This window comes from Corapipo altera, unplaced genomic scaffold (assembly GCF_003945725.1).
Source record: "Corapipo altera isolate COAL_440 unplaced genomic scaffold, ASM394572v1 107b, whole genome shotgun sequence".
In the NCBI taxonomy this organism is placed as follows: Eukaryota; Metazoa; Chordata; class Aves; order Passeriformes; family Pipridae; genus Corapipo; species Corapipo altera.
The window spans coordinates 179,312-195,834 of record NW_020884951.1 but is presented as its reverse complement, the minus strand read 5'-3'; the positions used below and the strand labels follow the sequence as shown (position 1 = coordinate 195,834).

At 53.4% G+C, this 16,523-nt stretch overlaps 1 protein-coding gene across 2 annotated transcripts in view; it reads right to left on the bottom strand.

Annotated features, from left to right (window-relative positions):
- Window positions 1–16,523, bottom strand: part of NLGN3 (neuroligin 3) — a 40,169-nt gene that overhangs the window by 22,684 nt on the left and 962 nt on the right. Inside the window, exon 1 of one of the 2 annotated variants that reach the window (XM_027663248.1) lies at window positions 16,025–16,200. The exons of the other annotated variant lie outside the window; for it this stretch is intronic. The gene's annotated coding sequence lies outside the window, so the exon portion shown is untranslated. Of the gene's footprint in view, window positions 1–16,024; window positions 16,201–16,523 lie in introns of those variants that run through there. 2 annotated transcript variants of the gene reach the window in all.

Below are 16,523 nucleotides of genomic sequence, written 5' to 3'. Positions count from 1 at the left end.
AAAAAAAAAAAAAAAAAAAAGAAAACCCCACCAAAACACAGCACAACCAAGAAACCCCACAGAAGGTGTCTGAAATCTGTACTGCACATGTGCAGGCAATTCACTGCTGGTCATTAAGGAGATGGGCCCATGCTGTGCCTGCCCTCCTGATATGCCCAGAGAACTCAGCAGGCTCAGAAATCAGGGTACAACAGTAAAAAGAAACACTCGGCCCAGAAAATCATGTTACTGCATTCAGCCCACCTGAGTAGCAAGGCCTCACAGGGCTGGGCATGCAGGTACCCTTCCAGAGCCTGCAAAGGGACAGCAGGGAATTCCAGACAAGGAGAGCAGTACAGCTGATGAAGAGAAACAGTCACAACACTGCTCCATCCATGGCACAGGGATGACCTGAGGGCTGAGCTATCATGACTGGGGCTGATACTGCTCTGTTTCTAACTCCCAACATCTCTGCACATTATTCCCCTCCACCTCTTCCTGCCCCACTGGGCAGTGACAGAAACACACCCAGCAGGAGCATGGCACTGCTGCATTATCCCCCAAAAAGATGCCAAAGTCTAAGAAATAAAAGCTGTATCGAGGGACAGAAATACAGCTGAGGCACCCAGAGACCCCAAGCTCAGCTCTGCCCACCACTGCCAGAGCTGCCTCTGCAGCACAATGCCTTGGCTGCTCTGCTCTGCCTGCAGCTCTGGAAGAAAACCATCATTCATCCAATATTCCTTTCTGCAACGCTCCTCCTTCAGCAGAGAACTGGCCTTTGCCTAACAGTCACATCCCAGGAGTACAGCGCTGGCTCGGGACCCCCAAAGCTTTATCCCCAAGCAGGAACTCGAAGATGCTTCACACCCACTGCTCTGCCTGACATAGCTGGAAGGCAAACTGCCCAGTGCAAATCTTCTGCTCAGGTTCCTTCAGGTACTGCAGGTTAGGATAAAGCCAATTATTAATGACTGTCATATCTAATTTGTATGACTGGAAGCTACAGGCAGCTTCCAGTCTTTATGTTAGTGCATACAGTGCTCCCCGCAGAGCCATTTCAACCGATCCGTCATCATTTTCTGTCTGCAGGAACACCACAGCCCTGCCAGCAGTGGCTTATCAGCTGATTTCCCAGCTCCAGAGCTTCCTCAGGGCTTCAACCACACGCTGCCATGGGCACTGCTGCTCCACCAACTCCTCCAGCCAAGCAATTTCGTGGCACCAGGCAGTGCCACTACACAGCTGCCCAGCTGGGCTGTGCACACCAGTCACAGGGCTGGATTCACAACCCACTTTGCATCCACGGAGTGGCTGCACATCCAGCATAACCACCCTCTCCTGACACAATGAAGAATCGCTTTTCTACAAATCACAGCAAAAAAAGGCTTCTTCTACAGCTCCTCAGAAATACATTATCATGATATTCCTTTGGGTTTTTGTTTAATCCTCTTCCATCGTTCTTTTAATAGCTTTTAAAAAACATGGAAATCTGAAGATAAAAAACATAAGCTAAGATAGAATTAAAGTTCCAAGTTCCAAGTACACATCCTTAACTTTAGCAAAATGATGCTACAGGACTTAAAACTGCCTCCAATTATGAGTTTTACAAAGCACGATGCACAGAGGTGAGTTACGTTAGCTACAGCCAAATATGTTCAGATGTGGAGATGCACAGTCAAGGCCCAGCAGTCCTAATGTTACCCTGGAGAGCCACAATGTCTTAACACTCAAATCCAGATCATGGTATTTTAACATTTGTAATTCCGCATTTGGTTCCATCATTTTTAAAAGACTCTTTCCCTCCATCTGCCCATGTCCCCTCAGCACAGAATAAAAGGCACCCAAACAATCTCAGTGACATGTTTCTAAAGCCTTCCTATGTTTGGATTGTTTTTCAATTACAACCCCCAAAAATGATGCAAACCCTATATCTAGAATTCCCTGGGTTTCAAATGCCTGATTTGGGATGATTACAATACCCCTGTAACACATCTGATACCCTCACATTGCTGTTCTGTGCTCTGCGCTTTCTGATGTAACTTCATGTTAACATAACATTTAGGATGGGAATTTAGCCTTAATTTAATACTGACAGACTGCCATGAGAACCCAAGCTTAGCCCCCTTCACTGTGGGCTGTTGCATGTGCCTTGCATTGCTGCCTGCTGCCTCAAAAGCTCTTAAGCTTCCCCTTTGGTCTTTCAAAGCATGCAAAACAACTGGGAGACCTGAGAAAGGACATTTCATCCAGGGAAGCAATTCCCCTCTCATCCCATGGGAGGTGGGAGCAAAACTTTCCCAGTTTTGCCGCCTACAGCACTCTCGTTCTTCCCTCCAGCAGTCAAGCCAAACGTGTTCCCCAGCGAAGATGGGCTGCAGGGAGGCAGCCAGGAGCTGTGCCTGCCAACTAGAAGTGAAACTGGGCTGGGCTGGGCAGATACAGCCAAACTGGGAGTGCTCAGACGGGCACACAGTGAGAAGCTGGAAGGATAAAGACTCCACAGGCATCCCAGGTCGCTCTGCCAGGCCGCTGGTGGGTGAGCGGAGGAAGTGAGGCTGCTGGCTGTTAGGGATGTTATTCATGTGCTTTGGAAAACAAATGCTCCATAGGTATTTCCACGGCCACACTGTCTGCCAGACGGCTTCCTCCTCAACAAAGAGACGCTCTCCATGGAAACCTGGGCGAGTGGGATCCTCTGGAAGCCTCTCTGGCAGATGCATATTCAGGCATCTCAACACCAGCCAGACAAGCCGGATCCACACCTCCTCTGGCAGATGGCCGAGGAGATGTGAGCAGACAGCCTGCTCTCATATTGGACCCTTCATCGGGGCCCAGCCTCCTGCCCTGGAGCACTTGGGCTGACACAACCCCAGGCTCATCACACTGATGTTGTGGCTCTATGTCCCGTGTGTTACAGAGCCAGGACAGACCTCAAACCACCCAGCTGGCACGGATGGATGATCTCCTTCCAACAAGGTGTCCCACTGCACCCTCCAGCCACTCTGCCTTGTGCAGCTCTGCTCACCATCTGAGCCCACTGTGTTTTAATGAGACGTAACTGGGGGCCAGCCCATGCACCCAAGAACAAACATGCACCTGGCAAACAGCGTGAGAAACCTCTGCCTCCTCTTTCCCAGGGTGACTGAGCTCCAAACCCTTCCACCAGCCTGTGCTCCTGGAGCTCAGGCTAGTGCTCAGCTCTCAGGCAGCAGCAGCTGCCAGATGCACTGCCCACCCTGCCAGCTTCTCTCCTCCACTGGGCAGCGACCCCAGCTCTCACCCAGTCCCATCCCACCTGGCCCATAATGCTGCAGAAACCCCATAGGAAACCCTGGGGAGCACAGAAGCTGCAGCACAACTGGGCTGTGTCCGTGTGTCCCAGAGGCTCCTCATGAGCATCCCTCTGCCTGCAGGTCTTGGTTCACCCCCTCTGATGCTTGTGCCTTGGGTCAGTGCTTAAGGATAATACTACAGAACAAAGTTGGTGGTTCGTGGATTGTGCCCAGTGGGTCTTTCTGACCCACCCCAGGTTACCCATCCATGCCACAGACAGATGTTTCCTGGTCCCACAGCACTGTGGGGGCAATTCCCAGGACTTCAAGTCCGTCACAGAGCTGGTGCACAGTAATAGATGACTTGCAGCTACACTGAAAGGGACATGTAGGGTTTCAGAAAGGTCTGCTCTGCTGCTCCTACTGCTCTGCTTTTCCATGAGTGACCTAAAGGACAGTATGTTTCAGAATCTGCACATGGCATCCAGCACTTTGGTGGCCGGGATGGGAGTCTGACAAGCTCCTGACAGACTGGCTGAGAGATGATGGGCAGGGCTGTAAGTCATTGGGAGGTAAAAAATTGCACAAACAGACCATGGAAGAAAACATAGCAGCATTTCTGCCACAAGGGTCATGAGGGCTACAGGAGTACAAACTGAACGTGAGCCAGCATATCATTGCCACAAAAAAAGCCAAGTACAGTAGGATGTGTGAAAAGGCCAGCTTACACGTGAAGTAATTACTCTGCTCTCCTTTCAGCTCATAAAGACACACCAAATAATTATACTGTTGTCTAGAGAACCAGTTCATTCCCCAAACTGAGAGAGGCCTGGGAGGCCAGCAAGATCACCAAAAAGCCTTGGACAAAAGTCTGGAAGAGTGGAATTAGTCTAGACAAGACAAGTCAAAGGACACAATTTTATAACATGTAAAGGCCACTGCAAAAAAGTTCAGAACACTCTGCCCTTTCGTGCTAGGTAGGAGACACATTCATATTCAGAAAGGAGAGTCAAGCGTACACCAGGAAAAGTTAAAGCACCCCATGACTGTCTGCACCCCATGACAGATGGATGTGACCCCCAACATCCCCTCCAGCCCAGTCCCTGCCCTCATTCGTTCAGCATTTGTCATGGTCTGGGCACAGAACAGCCACCTTGGCCACAAAGCCTTCAGCATTTAGGATGCTCTGACAGAGCAGAGCACACATGGAGGAGGCTTTCCAGCACCACGGAGCCCAAAACACCTGTTCTACACAGTGCCAAGGTCTCTCCCAGAATCCAGTGTCCCCACTCTCCTCCTGAGGCACATCCGAGACACCACAGTCACTCTAATGGGACAGAAGGAAAAACAGTTACAAACCTCACCCTCATTTGCCTAAAGTGCAGGACACGTCCCTGTGACTTGCCTTTCCTGGCTCGTACTCACAGTCCCACCAATATTTAAAGCAAGCTGAATGTCAGAAACCTATGAGACACTCCACTGCACATCCTTTGCCCTGGGGAGAGGATAAGAGACCACGTGAGAAGTGTCACTTAAGCTCCTCAATGCTGCAGGAACATATGTGGGACAGAAGCTCTTTGACAACTCCCAGACACATGCCAAAATCCTCGAGAGCTCCATTCAGAACAGAAGAATGTTACTCAAAATCCCTAGAAACAGACAATTTGAAGAGCCACTTCTGCTGTGGTGCCAATGGCCTCCTGCTGCAATATGGCCTGTCCCCATTTGCTCCATGGCCTTTAATGAATCCTTCATGAAATAATCAAGCCTGACTTGGGAAGGGCACCAGGGGCAAAGCAGACCTTTCTCTGGCCCACATTTCAGCTTTTCCAGAGATTTTTGGTGTTGAGTGCCAGCATGCTGTTCGATGCCCGGCTCCAGGAGACATGCTACCCAGCAGGTAAGACAGCCTGGCTCATTTCCAACTCCTGTTTAGCATTGAGAGTTCCAAAAATGGTGGAGGTTACTCAGTGTCACCGAGCTGTGACTGGTGATGCTGCTGAAGGACAGCCAGTGAGCACTGCAGCAGGGACAGCGTTGGGGTCAGCTGATTCCGAAACCAATACTGCTGATTCAAGAAGAAGGTGGCCACTACAGAGGACCCAAGGACAACTGTGTTTTGAAAGCCTGGACGTTTTTGGAGTGGGCTACATGCTCACCTTGAGTTGGTTTAGATTTTGACTGACCTTCCCACTCAGTGCTTCCCAGGAGCCTGGTGAAAAGCTGACAGGGCCATGTGGCACAGCCAGCAGCTGCTGTGTGAGCAGGAGGAGGCTCTGCCAGGACAGGAAGAGAGGAGTGGCAGCAGCCTCTCGGTGGACAGCGAGGTTCCCACGTGGCTCAGGGATAGCTGCTGGAAGTAGGCTGTTTAGTGCCACGTTCTGGATAGAAATAATCTGGATTATCTCACGCTACGGCTTTCCTGACCCCAGCATTAAGAAGCGGTAGGAGCTTTTCTCTCCCTCACCTTGCTACTCGCACAGTTTCAACGTACAAACGCCTGCCTGCAGGGGCAGAGGTTAAGGAGATCTACCGTCCGAACGCCTGCACAACTCACCGGCAGCGAAGGAAGGGCCTGACTCAACCCAGAGGGTCGCAAAGCCCCGGGACCCCCCGCGACCGGCAACATCTGGGTGTGGCATCGCTGTGTCCCGGTGTGGAGGGACCGATCGCGGCGGGGCGGGGCTGCGGGATGTTCCCGGAGCATCTCCCGCCCGGCGCCCCGCGGGAGCTGTCCCGTCAGCACCGCACCGGGACCGGCCCGCCCAGCGAACCGCACACCCCATCACCGGGACCAGGGGAAGGGCGACCTCTCGGCAGCTTCCTGAGGAAGGGAAGTGGAGAGGGAGGTGCTGAGCTCTTCTCCCTGCTACCCAGCGATACGACATGAGGGAAGGGTTCAAAGCTGCAAGGGGAGGTTTACACTGGGAAGCGTTTCTGTACAGAAGCATTTCTGTACAGAGAGTGTTGCCAAACACTGCAACAGGCTTCGTAGAGAGGTGGTCGATGCCCCAAGCCTGACACTGTTTGAGAGACGTTTGGACAACGCCCTTAACAACATGCTTTAACTTTCAGTCAGCCCTGAATGGGTCAGGCAGTTGGACTAGATGACCATTGTAGGTACCTTCCAACTGAAATTACTCTATTCTATTCTATTCCATTAGAAACAGTGCTTCACAAATAAATGGCAGCATTACTCCAGCACTGGCTTTGAGCAGGCAGGTGACTGACAACACAAAAGTGCATCCACAGAACTCTGGAATTTCCAGACGAGTACTCAGAGGAGCAAACTGACAGACAATCTGCTTTCAGCAAGCCCTTGGCACCAGCACAAAGTTCATGCCAAGACAACTTGCTCACTCTCCCACACATCACAAACAAGCACCAGGCACCTACTTTAAGGCAATATAATCTCACTCACAAATCTGTGATCAACACTCCACAGCTAGCGACTGGAGTGCAAATCTCACCCAGTGCAGAGAGAGCTGACTGCACAGGCAGCATTCCCCTCACTTCCTTCTCCAGCTTTGGCAAGCTGCACACTGACATTATCCCACCTGCTCATCACCATCCCCCTCACATCTGCCAGAGTAATGCCTCCGATGTCCTCTCCCAAATAACTGCCCTGGAAACTATCATGGCTAACAGGAGCTGTTTTTAAAGTTAACATGGATCATTATGACTGAATTGTGTTAGGGAGCAATTACACAAGCACAAGGCTCTTTTCAGTAAGCTTTTAAAAGTCCATGTCCAAACATGTTCATGTTTCTTACATTAGCAAAAGCAGGTTTGAAATCTAATAAAGAAAGGAGACTTTGGTGACCCAAAGAGGCTGGTTCAGTGCAGTGACACCTCAATTTCTGAAATGCCCCAAATTAAATATGAAACCAGCTGCTAATGCAATGTCCTTCCCCCAAACTCTCTCACACTCCAGTCTCTCATCAAGCTCCTTTCTGTGCACCCAACCATGCAAAGGACATGAACCTCCTGCAACCAACTGGGCCATGGGCAATTTGCACAAAGCTCTGTCCTACCCATACCACCACCTGTGCTAAGAATGGCTCAAGACAGCTCACACATGCTCCAGGGAAAGCTGAGAAAGCATCAGTGGCTGCAGGAAGGCCGAGTGCCTGCACAGCCAATGCTTTCCACAGACCAGCGTGGACTGGAGGAGGCTCTATAAATGTAAGGAGGTGGGCTGGGCAGAGAGGAACTGACTGCAGCTTAAAATACATGGACTTCCTGCAAATGCGACTAGAGAGGGTGGGCAGGGGAAAAAAAAAACAGGAGTGCTCTGAATGGGAAGAACTACACCCAAAATAAGTTGTCAAAGTTTCATTTTTACTGACTCAAAGCCGGAAGCCAAAAATCACTTAATCAAAGGTTGCAATCCAGACAGTGGCTTTAGAGCCTCTGGCTTCAGCAGCAGAGCCAGTAAAGGATTGTTTCCTTTACCAACACCTGCCCCAACCACCTGTTTCTGCTTAACATCACTAACCCCTGCTCTTTGTCAGCTCAGCAAGGTTTTGCAGGGTAGAATTGTAAACCAGGTCATGGAAGTAATCTGGGCTAAAGGTAATGAAACCAAGGACAAAGATGAAGAAAATAGCTGGAGACAAGCAGGAACTAACTTTTTCACAGAAGCTGAAATATGACATAAGAAGTTTCCTTGTGCACAGATAAGGTTATAAGTTCTCTGGCAGTGTACAAGCACCACCTTTCTGTACAACCTGTTTCCACTCTGTCTTGTACCACGGGACACCAAGCACAGGGAGCAGGGTGGCTGTATGGAGACAGCACATCCTGAGAGAGCCACCCCTCCAGGGTCCCAACACAGGCAGCAGAGCCATGTGTGCTCCCTCATGGTGCAAGAAAGCCCAAGCATTGCAGTCCAGCACCAAACTGTTGGCTCATTGTGGGGTCTTTGGTGTCAATGATCAGAAAAACTGTCCCAGGAGGTGTTTGAGCTCACATTACCTGCACTGTGCACAGCACCTCCACCTTGCTACAACAGTCCCTACTTCCAGGTGAAACACCAGCCAGGCTCTGCACAGACCCATGTGGCCAGAGCCTGGGATGCAGGGCTGTGCCACCCCATTCTCCCTAGCTTCCCACAGCTTCAAGAGCTGCAGGTTCTGTCCTGTGCCAGAGGGATGTCCTGGCTGAACTCCAGCCCACCAACCTCCTCAGAGGCGAGTGCCCCAGCACATCCCACCTGACACAAGCTGCTGAGTTTTATGTTAGTGCTAGTGACCCTTACCAAAGGCTAGTCTTGACTTTCTGACCATATTGCAAGTGCCCCTTTGAGGCCTAATGGCATCACCTGCCACTCCATGACACTGCAGCTTGCCTGGGGTACAGTCAGTTCTGGGAGCAAGCCAGAACTGAGGACCAGGGTACTGCTCAGTCCCAGCCCTGCCTTGGCTGGCCTGGGAGACCATGATCCCCTCCTCACAGCACTGGACTCTTCACTTACATCAGAGGGCTGCTCTCTGCAAAGCACTTGGAGGTGGGAGTCCCAGCTCTGGACCGGGGCAGGAGATGGAGAGTTGTGACCACTGGTAGCAATGCACAGGTAGGACAGAGCTGGGGCCAGGGCAAGCTGCATTTGTTAATACTGTAATGCAGTACTAACAATTAACTCTGCTCCCACCAGCAAGCAGGACTCAGTGGAAACATCAGAAAGGAAAGATCCAAACGTGCAGGTGGGAAAATGCTGGAAGCACCATGGGCTCCTCCATCCACACACCACCATCCTGTCTGCTGCCCAGGTCCCTTTCTCTTCCAGCTGCACCGTGCTCCTCACCCCCACAGGACAGGGGAGACCATCCCAGGGCAGCACCCCTTGGCAGGGCTCCTGCCGGCAGCCGGGACCGCACACCCAGAGCCAACATGACACAGCGTCAAGCAGCCACATCCTGCAGCAGCCACTGCTCCTCCAAGGTGACGTCAGCCTCCGCAAGAGCTGGCAGGCAGGACATGCTGTGCATGCCGGCCGTGCTGCTCCCAGACACCGCCTGGATCCAGCACACGCTGTGGCCCGCGCTCCTCACCCGCTACGATTTATCTACAAATTGAATTTCACACTTGCACGCTCCAGAGTAAGGCACAGGTGCTAGAGGAGCCACCCTCCCCCTCCACATCTGCCTTCCCCCTCGCCCCACCCTGCTGCCGAGCGCCGGCACCGAGGATAACGGTGATGGCTGGTGGCTGTGGAGGAGCTCCTGGGCAAAGCCGCCGACACCGCACGGCCGGCACCGCATCCCGGCAGAGCTGCCACGCTCAGGGCAACGCCAGGGCAAGGGGAGCCCTGGGGCCCCTGGCACAACGGCCACCCACGTGTGCTGCTGGCACGACACAGCGTCCAAAAACGCCCATCTGCAGCTGAATAAGATAAAAGCCCATCCCAGAGCTGCTGGTTTCCCCAGAAACCCTAAAGGCTTTCCCAGGAATTCTGGAAAAACACAGATTTGCTACGTGCTCCAGTAAGCAACCTAACGAGTTTGTACAGTTGTTGCAGCCACAGACCACCATTATCATAGGTTGTATGTACAGCTGGCAGCTCAGACAGATGTGGTGTCAGTCCCCTTGGAAGGACCTCAGGCAGTTACTTGGTGCAGCCCAAGTTGAGCCTAGGCTCAACTAAGACAAGCACCTTCCTCAGGGAGGGAAGCCTGCCCTCATCAAGGCCATTGGCCACTCACATTCCCAAACCAAAACCAAAGCTGGCGTGACTAAGCAGAAGACCATGGAAGCACCCAGGGCTGGAGAGTCAGCCTGCAGCCAGGGCAGCTCCACAAAGTCTTGCTCATGCAGCCAGGGCTCACTGAGGACTGTAGGTCAGGCAAGCCAGCAGCTAGGAAGGAAATCTATTCAAATTTAATCCAAAATGTATTTTCTATTTTCTCTTGTAAATTTATCCTCCCATATTTTCTATCTTCAAGCACAAAAAAGCAGAAAGCCTAAAACCTCTGGCAAAAAAAATCCTTTAATGTGTTTTACTGCAAATACCGCCTAGTGTTAAGAAATAAGCTGGACCGGAGCAAATCAAGCAGCCTGGGGATGCCCTGTCTCTCCAGGGGGAGCACACTAGGATGAAGCAGGCCACATAGGCATGCTGCAAGGACCAGCAATGCCAAGACAAGTCAAGTGCCCAGTGCCAAGACGGCTCTCGTGCTCCCTGCTGCTTCTCAGAGGTCCCCGAGCACAGCTCTGCCTCAGCATAAGCCCACTTTGAGGCATCGCTCCTGAGGGACACGGGAGGAGGCTTTTGTTACAAAGAGCAGGGAACCAATTGGCTCCTCTTAAAGTCCTGAGCGTCAAAGTACAGCAGCTCCCTGCCCAAGTCTGCAACCTCACATTCTCATCAAGAGAGCCCAGTGGCAACAGAGACCAAAATGACAACGAGACAGAAACAGAGATCGTTTCTGTCTTGAGGCACAGCTGCTATCCAAGGGAGATTTCAGACTGTGGTTGCAAGGACACCCTTGTGCTGTCTGGATACTTCTCTCAGCCCTCACCTCCTGGAAGTCATGAAAATGGGAAACAGCATCCATGAGCAACAGCCTTGGTTGATCTCATCCTGCTGCCCTCCAACCAAAGCCCACTAGGACTGCTAGATCCCCATCTCATCCCTGCATCCTCCTCTCCAAGTCCACTTCTCCCACAAAAAGCAAACCCCTCCCAAGCCAAGGCTCACATCTCCCTGTTGTCCTTGCATGTCTCTGGACTGCTCAGGAGCTGGGGAACAGGCCTCTCAGCATCCCACATACGCCAAGGGAAGGCTGAACTGGACCCTCAGTGATAGCAGGACATGAGTCTTTTCTCATTTGGGCATAAAACCAGAAACAAAACTGACACTGATGCTTCCTGATGTGTGTGAGAACAGGCAGAGCCAGGGGACTGGAGGAGGGGGAGATGAAGATCAGATCCCTGGAGATCCCATGTGCAGCGAGTACCAGGGAACTGGGACAACTCTAAGATGAGACTCCAGCTCTGCTGTCAGTGTGTCAGGCAGGTCCCCTGTGCCCAGGGAACCAGAGGAAGCAGAACGGCAAGGTAGCACAGGAGGAAGGGGTATTGCCTCCCATTTTCAAACCAACTGAATGAGTAGACAAAAGCCCCTCAGAGGTCTCCAGCAAAAGGTCCTGTGATGCCAAGACAGAGGACTGGTGCTTAGCACAGGTCCCATCTCTCCCACCAGCTGCACCTCCATCACATGGGGAAAGCTCAGTGAGCAGGCAGGACTGAGCACGCACCTCTCACCCTGTGCCAAGGAAAGTAACACAAACTGGATGGGGATAAACCCACCCTTCTTTATCAAAGCCTCCCCCTGGAGCTCCCTCCTGGCTCTGCCCTCTCTGGTGGGCACAACATTATGAAAATAATGGACCAGACCAAAGGTCCACCTTTGCTCTGTGTACTTTCTTGCAAGAAGTCAGAAGCACAAGCAATTTGCAGCTCAGCAGCTGCCCAAGTCAGAGGTGGATTTCAGTGTATTTATTGGTTCTGGGGGAGCATATTGTCTTTCTTGAATTCATCCCATTTCTCCTGAAACCAATGTAAGATTTTGCTGTTCATGACACCTTGTCCCGAGGACTTCTGTGATTTGATAGCACATCTACAAGAGGCAATGCCCCTCCTCCTGTTTGGCACCTCCTGCTAGCTTAATTTGATGTGACCTTGTACTTGTACAGAAATAAACAGTGAACAGTTAACCTCTATCACTTCTCTCCTGGCCTCCTGTAGACATGTCTTATCCATCTTCTGTTATTTCTTTTCCAGTCTGAAGAGCCCTGCCTTATTTAGTCATTTTTTCGCAGAGAGGTCTTCAGACCTCTGACCATTCCTGCTGCAACTTCCAGGCGTTTTGACTCCACAGTGATCTCAACGCTCACACATCTCTCCTGAGCTCCCCCATGGGCAGTTCTAGAGACAGAGACACAGAGCAACCCCTGTCCCCTTCTCCTCCATCACTGTTCCATGAGTCCTCAAGTTGCTCAGCGGTGCCTGGAGTCATGTAAGGGTAGAGAAAACACGTGAAGACAGTCTCACCTTCACAACTCCTTCAGCACTGGGTGCCAGAACCAGGACATGGACAGGGCCACTCCCATGGTGAGTGGCATGCAGGCACTTTGGTCACACTACAGACTTGGGCTTCTTCTCCCGCTCCTTTAGAGCAGCACCTAATGACTGCTTGACGAAGGCAAAGTCCCTGCAGCCCCTGATCACCATCAAACAGCATTCTCAGTAGTCCCCTCCCCAAGCCCATCTCAAAAGCTTCCTGACCAAACTCTTGCCAACCATCCTTGCTCTCAGAGAGCCCCAGCAGCCCAGGCCCAGACCCAAACAAGGCTCGCACACAGTATGAGCCCTGTAACATGCTCTCTCTGCAACCTTTCCCAAACTTTGCCACCTGCTCTGCTGGCACGACTGGAGCATCTGGCCACCAGGCAAAGCTTCAGCTCTGCTTGCCAGGCACCTTACAGGATACACTCACACTGGGATGCAGTTTGAAAACAACAGATGTTACTCCACTGCTCTGCATTTTGCAGTGTCAGGAACTAGGCTTCTTTACCAACCATCCCCCGAGCTCCTTGCCAAGGCGGTCTCAGCTCAAACAGCACTCCCCAGCACAAAGTCTTGCTCACAGACAGCCCCTGCCAGGCAGACAACATGGCAAAAGGGATGTGACTTTCCCCACGCAACTGCAAGTCTAAGCAGGAACATAAGTTCCATCATGGACTGTAATACCACTCAGACAAGCCTCCAAACAAACAGCACATAACCTCCTATCCAGGCAAAACTTCCAGGAGCTACACAAACCAGACATGACCCAGCAGCTGCAGCCAGAAGCACCCAAGTCTTTCCACTGCTCCTTCTTCATACCCATTTCCTCTCAGTCAGACTTGCTCCAGGGTCTGAATGATGTGGGTTCAAACTGGCAGCTCTGGCAATTGCAGGACCATTTATTCATTCCCCTCACACCCGCAGTGGAATCCTGCTGAGGCCAGCAGCGCACACAGTGCTGGTCACAGCCTGCTCCCTGCCCCCAGCTCTGGGGAGCACCACGTTAGGAGACCACCAGAGCACTTAGTCCATCACACAGCACCACTCAGCTCTGCCACAGTCCTCAGATCCAGCTCTCCCTGAGCGCCCTGTACCAGGATCCAACCTGTCTCTTTCTGCTGTTGTGCCCTTGCCAGCTGGCTGTGACCATCTCCCCTCTGTGCCGACCCCAGAGCCACACAGGGACCTTGGCTGCCTTTCAAAAAGCTGTCAGTGGCAGCCAATAACCACAGACCACCAGCAGAGGAATCTCTGCGTGGGATCCCACAGGGAGCTGATAATTGTTGCATCCCTGTGGCACTGGAAGTTCTAAGGACACAGAACCAAGCTGTCCCTGCCCTGTCCCTCTGCACTCGGTGCACAGCCCCAGGATGGCAGATGCACATCCCCTCCGTGCTCTGCTGTGAGATTTCACAGGTTCCTCTGCAGCTCCACCACAACTTGTTGCCCAGGCACATGCTCCCTGTCCCCATCCCCATCATTTCCCACCATCCTTACACCCTCCTACTGTTACTGGATTCCTCCAGCTGCCACCAGCACAGCGTAGCCACTCCACTCTGGTCTGTCTGAGGCCACAGCTGCTCCTGGACAGCCAAGAGAGCTTCCTTTTTCCCCTGACTGCTGCAAATAAATAGCTCCTAGAAAGGAGGATACAAGAAGATGGCAGCAAACTGCTCGGGAGGCAGGAGACTCGCTGTGGCTGGGGAGGTTTAGGAGCTGGCTTAGCTGATGCTGCTTGGGAATGGTGTAGATGGAGCTTAGAGACTTGATAACCGCGAGGTCCCTTCCTTACCAGCTGTCCTAAAACACCTCCTCCCTTGACACAAAGACAATGCCAACATGGACCTGCCACAGGATTTTGGCAGCCACTATCTCCTTGCACTTGCTCATGAACTTAATGTGATCCTGGTCAAAAGACACCTGGAACGAGTCCCCATCTGTGTTGGACCTGAGTACCCAGAGCAGATCCCACAGAGAGCCAGGACAGACAGAGCCACCACATCTGGAGCCTCAGCACAGCTCTCTGCCAATTCTCACGCTGCCTTCTGAAGCTTTGGCAGGCCCCTGCCCTGGGCAGCCTGCACAGCAGCTCCACTCGTGACTCCAGGCTCTGGCTGCCCTCACCACCTCGCTCTTGAGCACCTTCACTCCAGCCCTTTGGGACAAAATCCTCCACGTGGGGTCTGGGAAGGAGACAACCCCAGATGAAAAGTGCAGGGCAACACCCTTGGCATGGGCTCAAACTCCCCTCTGACAAGGCTGCCCTAGATACTCATTGCTGTTGAATATGGGCAGTTGGAGGCTGTGCAAGCCAGCAGCACGCACGCCCTGCCAAGATGGGCTCTGCAGCTCCCATTTCCTCAGCACAGCCCACGTCCAAGGGCTGCCCTGCACCTTGGCGGCTTTTGCTCGTGCTCTGGAGGTTGAGAGCTGCATGTTTGCAGGTGTCCAACCAAACTCCACATCCCGACTGCACATGTAACCATGGCAACTGCACATGCGAGTGGCAAAGCCTCGAGCCGGGCTAACTGCAAATGCAAATGAAGCAAACACATGCACAGTGCTAAAAGTGTGACCTCTAAATGTCAGCCTTTAACCATTTTGCAGACACTAGCTCTGGTGGCGGCCACCTGCAGCCTGCAGAGCAGGAAGAGGTCTGGTTCCACTGGGGACCTCTGGGTGCCCAGCCCTGTCTCAGTTGTTGGCATGGGTGCTTGGGTGAACCCATGGCACAGGCACTTCCCAGAGCCAAGAGTGACTCCTGCCTTGGCAACCAGCAGCTCCCTCTCTGAGGACACATCCACCCCTTATCCAGCTGGCAGATGCTCCCAATTCTACAGAGCAGCCTGGGTTGCAGAGGAAGGAAGGTCTCACCAGGCTGGCACAAAGCATGGCCAGCACGGGGGCTCATTAGCTCTCCCACTGCACCCACACATGCCCAGCCATGGAGGCATCTCCAGCCCCTCTGCCATCACCTGAGGCCAAGCCAGCAGCAGCAGCAGATGAGGCATCCTCAAAGGATAGAAGGAAAATCCCAGCTTTCCAGGGACTTCGTGCCAGAGCCACCTCCCTAAGGGAGGTCTGTGGCCTTGGGAAGGGTTGTCAGTAGAGGCATAAGGAGGTGTCACCACTTGGGAGCGTGTGGTTCAGAAACTGACTGGCTGGGCAAAGGCCCCAGGTCCCCCATCATTTCTCTCCCTCCCTTGCTGCTGACAGCACCAGATGCAGATCCCAGCACTGACCATCACCAACCACGTCCCGCTCCGTGCCTTGGAGCACAATGGAGCCAAGTTCAGGTGAACAGTGCCAACTCCAGCCACAGTGTGCAATGCTGGAGCCACCAGCAAGCCCTGCACCCACCACCCTGCTCAGGGGCAGATGGATGGATGGGTGGGTGGATGGATGGATGGATGGGTGTCTGGCCCACCATCCTGCTCAGGAATGAGCACAGCCAGCACCACAGAGCCCCTGCTTGACAGCAAGCCTGCCTCCTCAGGCCCCTGGCCCAAGGGAGAAACAGGGAATGCTCTTTCACTCCAAGAGCCCGGTGGCTAATGTCATTCCCCATGCTATGCCAAATAAACCGAGCCAAGGGGATCTCCTGCCTGCCCTTGACCCAGGGATGTTCACACCAGCAGCCTCATGCTTGGAAGCACCAGGAGCATCCTTGCACCCCAAATAACCGAGCCCCCAGTCAGTACCTACACCACACCACAGGCACCCCCGCAGCCCCGGGGAGGATCCCAATCCCTGGGGTGAGAGCGCCCGAGCCGGGACAGCGCCTGCTTCTTGCTCTGTGCTGGGTCTGACGGGCCGGGCCGAGCGGGACAGAGCGGTCCGGCGGATGCGGGGTGGGAGCCGGGATGCGGGGCAGGGGCCGGGATGCGGGGTGGGAGCCGGGATGCGGGGCAGGGGCCGGGATGCGGGGCAGGGGCCGGGATGCGGGGTGGGAGCCGGGATGCGGGGCAGGGGCCGGGATGCGGGGTGGGAGCCGGGATGCGGGCCGCGCAGCTGAGGCGGGCGCACAATCCCCCTTTCAGCACGTCGCCATGGCAACCCGCCGGCTCGCCGCGGCCGCTCATCCGGCCCCGTTAACCCTCGCCGTTACCCGCCGCCGCCGCGCTCGGCCCCACCCGTTAACCCCCGCCGCGCCCCGCTGCGACGCCCCACGCCGGGACCGCGACCGCAACCGGGACCACC